This window comes from Colobus angolensis, unplaced genomic scaffold (assembly GCF_000951035.1).
Source record: "Colobus angolensis palliatus isolate OR3802 unplaced genomic scaffold, Cang.pa_1.0 Scaffold283, whole genome shotgun sequence".
Classification (NCBI taxonomy): Eukaryota; Metazoa; Chordata; class Mammalia; order Primates; family Cercopithecidae; genus Colobus; species Colobus angolensis.
This window is the reverse complement of record NW_012116077.1, coordinates 1,052,406-1,059,340: the sequence shown is the minus strand read 5'-3', so window position 1 is coordinate 1,059,340 and position 6,935 is coordinate 1,052,406. Positions and strand designations below refer to the sequence as shown.

Sequence of the window (6,935 nt, the reverse complement as noted above, 5' to 3'; positions counted from 1 at the left end):
CTATAGATGCTGCCCTTACTCCCATCCCACTCCTTCCCTGTAGACATCTATCCCATTCCCCTGACAGACTCACCAAGAGCTGCTTTGCAGGGTTTTACACCTGCTTGACCCCAGCCTCACTCCCATAACTGCACTTCCCCACCCAAGCCCCTGGCCAGCCTCAGAGCGCCTGGTGTCCGTAGCTCCCATAACCATCCCAACTCAACCACTGGGCTCTTCCAGAAGCTTCTACCCAGATATACACACACACCTGTATGCATAACTGTATGCAGTGACACTGGAACAAAATGGCGAAGTATTGAGAGGCTTGCAAAGGAAGGGAAGAGTATTGGAGACAGAAGAAAGGTGAAAAGCAACATCAATGGAGCTGGGCATTGCAAGTTCCATCTAAACTGTGACAAAAAGGATTCATTACTAGACTCCCAACACAAGCTTGAGAAGGCCATCTGTGGCTGCCAGTGGCTATGTCAGTGCTGAAATGGAGTCACCACCCAGAACAGCATTTCCAAGAATCCCTAGGAATAGGGGCACCCAGTATGGGGACAGTGTGCTGAGCATGGGCCTGGATGGGCATAGGTGGGTGGGAGCAAGCTAACCAGCAACTCATCCCGTTCCATGGACAAAGTAATGATAGGGACATGAATAAAGTTCCAGCTACTATGGGAGACCTGGAAAGAAGGAGGTTCTTTGCATTCCACATGCTGAGGAACCCCTCAGCAAGAGGTGAGACAATGCAGCTTGGATTCCCCTAGGCTGAATTGCAAGAATAGAGTTTCTGATAAAGCAGCCAGCCCAAGATCTCCATGAAATCCCAGGGAGAGACCTGTGCCTAACACCCAGCATGGCACATCTGCAGGCAGGACACACTACAAAAATCCTGCTTTCTTTTCCCCAGGGGGAATATTTTGATGTCTACAATGCTCGTTCGATGGCTAAACACGTATCTCACAACTCTCTGGGACAGAGGTCCTGCAATCAGTTTCCAATTAAAATTGATAATTGACAAAACATTTAAAACATGCTATCTATAGAGAGGAAATGTAGCTCCAGTTCAATGAAAATTTTCACAAACGGTGAGTATTGACCTATTTAAGGAACAGACAGTGCCAAAAAGATTCTGACACTGACTTATGTATTTAGACACTGGCCCTGCAGAGCTAGGTCTCACCTTTCCATCTACAGGGCTGCTTATGGCAATCGCCATGACTCTCTGCCTTGGGGGCTTTTTGTCTCACCCTTAGAGCATGCTGGATATGACCCAAGGCCAAATGAAGGTGACAGAAATTTATATCTCCCATGGGGGAAGTACTTTAATAAGTATGGTTGCGACTTTGGTGGCTAAATACCCCCAAGCCATCTCATCCTGCACTTGGGATGAATGTGAGATGTGTGTTCTACAAAGTCTCCCATAAGGCCCCCCCGAGAATTAGCTCCAATTGCCCACAGTGGAAACCTCTCACCTCCCCACACCCTTACCTGTGCTGTCTGGGACTTTCTCCAAAGTTGGTGCTTTCTACTCACAAGTGTGCCTCAGGGTCTATTTCCAGGGAACACACACTTGAACACTTTGTTTGCTAATTTATTCTCGCACTTGAATGTCTGGCTAGAAGTAGAATTGTAGGTTCAAAGTTATTTTGCATCAACACTTAAAAGACCATTCTTTATTTCCTGAGCATTTTTGATTACCTCTTTAGCTCCCTTTCTTTTTTTCTCAATTTAAGAAGGATATCTCTTGCGAGAATTCTCTCCCCACTCTGCAAGCCACTCTCATTTTAAATTTATTTGATTTCAATTTTTACCCATGCTCTCCCCCAAACTTCAAGGGAGACAAATCAAGACTTCCAAGCAGGCTCCTTAAAGGCCCCTCCCCCTAGAAATTTAGGGTTGCAGGGCCTCTCCACGTGTCCACTCAGCTGCCCTTCCACCTTCTCGAAACAGGGCCCCTCGTGGCTCCAACACCCCCAGAGTCTACAACGTTAGTGAACACCTTCTCAGGGGGGAATAGGTAAAGTTCATCTGCTGTGGCCTCGGGTAACACAGAGACTGGTCAGAAGTCAAGAAACTAGGTGATCAAAGACCATGTACAGCCAAAAGCAGTGAGAACACAACTTCCATTTGTAATGGTTGCATCAGGGGAAGGATTTATTGATCCACACCATTTTCTTGGATTTTTCATCCTCCCCAGGGTGCAAAGGTGGGTTGATTGTATGGCGTGTTGGCAAAGGCCAGGTCCACCCTGGTGTGGTTTGTGTCAGTGTCCACAGCCACTCTGTCAGATCCACATCGTTTCTGTGATTCCCAAGCTGTCTACTGAGTAAAACGCTCAGCACAGATTTAGAGGCCAGGCTGGGTCTCAAGTATTCGTCCGCCTTTCTCCTGATGCTCCCTGCAGATGTGCTGGGACCAACTTCAGAGTGTGCCTGTGCCATGACTGCTTGACTCCACAGATGGCTTCAGGAAGACAGCACAGAAGAGAGACCTGTGAAAGTTGATGGAATCTAGAATTGCCTGAAGGAGAAACATCAAGTAGCCCCCAAAGCCTCTCTGCACTTCTCCTCTCTAACACACACGATCATAAAAGTCAGCTTTGTGGCAACTTGTGATTTTTAAATGCCAGGTATATAATTTCTTTGAGTTCCACATATGCATGAGTATATTTCTAGAATCTCTTTGTTGGTCCATGGACATGTCTATCAATTCCTGCTTCATTCACTAATACTACAGAGTAAGTTTTGAGTCCAGAATGACAAGCTACCCCTGTTGCATAATCCTTCACATTTTTTTGCAATATAATTTCATCTGATCTTCCAGTTACACACACACTCAAAATTCTGCTACAAACTATGATTAGGATTGTACTGGATATATTGATTTTATTAGAGGCAGATTGATGCCATTGCAAAAATTGATCTTCCTCTTAAGAAAAATGTAGTGTTTTAAAATATTATGTGTATATTCAAACTGAAGGCTCATAAAAAATGGCATGTGTGTTTTCCTTATATTTCATTATTTTTCCAGGTATTTCATAATATTTGCAACCAATGTAAGTAGGATAGCTTAAATCTATGATATTCCCTATTTATTGGAAGACTGCAATTTTTTAATATATTTATGTATTCATTTATTTTTATTGTAGAGATAGGGTCTCCTTATGTAGCCCAGGCTGGTCTTGAACTCCTGAGCTCAAGCACTCCACTCCTCTCAGCCTTCCAAAGTGCCTATAAAGGCAAGAGCCACTGTGTCTGACCTAGTGTGCAAAGTTTTTATGCATTTAACTTCTATCAATCAGCCTCTCCTTGCCTATTTCCTAGGTGATTGCCTTGGATTTTTAGGATGTCAGAGTTCCTTAAGAGAAAGATAGTTTTCCACTTTCTTTGTTAATAAAATACGCCAATAAGTTATCTTCCCTCTCCAAATTGTTCAAGACAATGAATATGGCCTCAGGGTCTTTACATGGTTCTATGTGGCCAGGAGAAAACCTGGAGGACCGAGCCTGCCTTACCTGCCACTCAAGAAAGGGTGTGTGTGACCTGGGTCGCTTTAAAAACAAAAATTAAAAACATGCTATCTATAGAAAGGAAATGTAGCTCCAGTTCGATGAAAATTTTCATAAACGGTGAGTATTGACCTATTTAAGGAACAGACAGTGCCAAAAAGATTCTGACATTGACTTACATATTTAGACTCTGGCCCTGCAGAGCTACATCTCATCTTTGCATCTACAGGGCTGCTTATGGCAATCGCCATGACTGTCTGCCTTAGGGGCTTTTTGTCTTACAGTTGGAGCATGCTGGATATGACCCAAGGCCAACTGAAGGTCTTGAACTCCTGGGCTCATGCAATCCACTCCCCTCAGCCTTCCAAAGTGTTGGGATTACAGGTGAGAGCCACTGTGCCTGACCTAGTATGCAAAGTTTTTATGCATTCAAGTTCTGTCAATCAGCCTCTCCTGGTCTATTTCCTAGGTGATTGACTTGGATTTCTAGGATGTCAGTTCCTTAACAGAAAGAGTTTTCCACTTTCTTTGTTAATAAACTACACCAATAAGTTATCTTCCCTCTCCAAATTGTTTAGAACACTGAACATGGCTTCAGGGTCTTTACATGCTTCTATAGGGGCTGGGAGAAAACCTGGAGGAGTGAGCCTTACTTCCCTGCCACTCAAGGAAGGGAGTGTGTGACCTGGGTCACTTTACAGTAACATCAATTTCCTTAGTTCTTACATAAGACTGACTGGGCAGCCAGTAAGGAGGCAAGCCATATCTCATAATAGTCATTTTAGTTCCTCATGGGAACCACTCTACAAAAAACACAAAGCGCTGTCCTCACCGTTATCCCTCTGACAGCCTGGAAAATCCATGTCCTGCATCTAGACAATACCCACGTGGGTCATACTTTAATGGTAACAATGTAGTTATTCTAGATCAGAGACTTGGAAGGGAATATGTCTCAAGGAACTGGTCCAGTTTTAGAATAAGATTTTCCAAAGCATTAAAAGCCCACCTGCATCCCAGATCCACAGAATAAAGGTGTGAAGCTCCACTGCACTGAGCTTTGAGAGGGTTTAGATAAGTGTGGGAGACACAGCAATGTTTAACTGAAGTGTTCAATTTCTGCAACTAAACATTCCATTTACATAAATTGCGTATTATAGAAGGAGTACTTGCAGAGTCATGACCAAGGATGGATGCAAGATTGAGAAACAAGTAGGAACTTTGACCTGGAACTAATTCCTGGATTGGAACATGGCGGACAAAGTTGCTGATCACTACCCAGGGGACAAGGCAAGATGCAGTGGGTGCTGTTTATTTACACAAAGGAGAAATTTTAATGGATTTTATACGAGCCAGGGACAAGCTCTGAGGCCAGGATAGTTGAGGCAAGTTCTGTCTAGGAAGGAGACATGCCGATGGCACCCAGCCACAGGATATACTCACCTCCTCTCCCAGCAACTTCCACTCACCTTATTCAGGCTTGAACCAGAAGAAAGCCAGGGATGGTTGCCAGTGTTTGAATCTGCACTAGGTTCTGAGGGCAATTGTGAGTCGCCACAGTAACTATGACTTCACTTGGTGCTGAACCAATCAGGCCCTGGGACTCAAGGAAAGAGAGAGAGTGCCAAGCTGTTGCTGTTTACCCTCTGGTCCAGATCTTTTCTTCAAAAGAAAAACCTGAGTGGTCTCACAGGTAAAATATCCTGATATACCAAGATCATAGAGCATCCTTTTGTGCCATTAACTAACTAACCTACCTGATAAACCCCTACCCTGTTTGGTAATGGGGGGAGTTTATTAGAGAGTCATTTGTTCAAATTGATACAGAGACACTATAGAGCAGTGGGTAAAAGTAGAGGCTTCAGATACAGGCTTTCTCAGTTCCAATCTCACCTCTCTGTCACTTGGGCAAGGTTTTTAATCTCTCTTGAGAGGTCAAAATAGAGAACACTCTTTTGAATCTGTGCTAGATTCAAATGAAATGCAGAACAGGGTTTTGGGGGATGAGTCAGGGCCAGGCATCAGAGGTGAGTACAATCTTTAAGCCACTGTGATTACATTCCCAGGATGGAAAATCAGCAGGATGGACCTTAGAAACAGAAACTAGGTAGCATTTGAGAATGTCCAGTGTATTTCCTACACAGGGGTTTGGAGTAAGATTCATACCTGCTTCACTAGTCATTTTCAAAGGAGGCAAATCCTATTTGAAGCTAAACTCATGTAAAGAGATTTGGAATGAGGAAACAAATTATAGCAGCCCGCAAGTTGTAGAATGAAGAAATGCAAATGTAAAGTACTGAACTCTGTTATGGATAGATTTACTAAAGAGAATTACTCTGTACAACATGAATAATGTAGTTCAGAAGGAAGCCCATATTCCAGGTACAGGGAAAACTCAGAAGTGAGAAGAAGACAGCTCTGAAAAAAAGCAACATAAAATCCAGTTAACATTAGTGTGGATATAAGAATTACAATGACATTTGAGCTATAAGGTAGTGTTTTGTGTACAATCTAACAAGCCTGTATGTGACAGGTAATGATCAGAGTGATGCAACAGTGTGCCCTTAATGTCCCGGGTCCCATCAGGCTGATGCACAAACCCATGTATAAGACAGATTGAAGAAACAATATGGTTGGTGCTTCCTGTGACTACTGCTGGTAGCAGTGTGTGTGTGTGTGTGTGTGTGTGTGTGTGTGTGTGTGTGTGTGGTTTTGTGCCAGTGAGGAAGAGGTTGTCGGGTCCACTTGATTACCTAGAATGCATCATCTTTTTCAGGCTTCCTCGGTTGTGCTGTTTTACTGAGGTTGTGTGGAGTCAACAAGTCATGGATAAAGAACTCCCCAAAGGGAGCCCCAGAGAGACCGCACTGAACATCAAGAAATCAGACAAATCCTTCAAACGCAAGAAGCCCACCAAAAATGTGTTGGTCTTTTTAATCAACAGACAACTGGGCAGGCACAGAAGTGACATCGACCTGTCAAGGTGGCTGTGGATGCTGTCATAAAGCAACTCCAGGGTGGACATGGCCTTGGACAAAAAGTCATGTGGCTTATGTGCTGAGGCCTGCCCAGAATTTTGAGAAATTAAATATAATTATAGCAATAAACTCTCCTCCCATGTTTGAGCCATTAAAACAGAATCTGTCATTTCACTCCTTTAGGTTGGGTGTGTGTTTGCTGACAGGGTGTTCTTGGGTTACACTGGAAGGGGCTTCTCTTAATCCTAACACGCTGTGCAGGGGTGCTCAGACACAGGAGAGAGGGTGAGATCATGCTGCACACCAGATCTCCCCCACCATCAATATGAAAAAGCTGCAAAGTCAAAGTGATGTAGTACTTGGCATTCAAGGACCAAAGACTCTAATCCCTAGCCATTTTGGAGAGACAGCCCTGGTGTTCCCCTCTAAAACCCAATGCTTGCCCTAGTGAAAAGACATTGTTT

General features: G+C 43.8%; 2 long non-coding RNA genes across 2 annotated transcripts; one reads left to right on the top strand and one right to left on the bottom strand.

The window, feature by feature from the left end:
* Positions 1–1,768: 1,768 nt before the first annotated feature.
* LOC105516509 lies at positions 1,769–5,096 on the bottom strand. The gene is made up of 2 exons (XR_001002499.1): positions 4,963–5,096; positions 1,769–2,479 (listed from the first exon to the last, which is right to left on the bottom strand). It is a non-coding gene; the product is annotated as an uncharacterized LOC105516509 (long non-coding RNA).
* On the top strand, positions 5,097–6,627 carry LOC105516508. Its single transcript, XR_001002498.1, has 3 exons — positions 5,097–5,186; positions 5,638–5,875; positions 6,270–6,627. It is a non-coding gene; the product is annotated as an uncharacterized LOC105516508 (long non-coding RNA).
* The last annotated feature ends 308 nt before the right edge of the window (positions 6,628–6,935 follow it).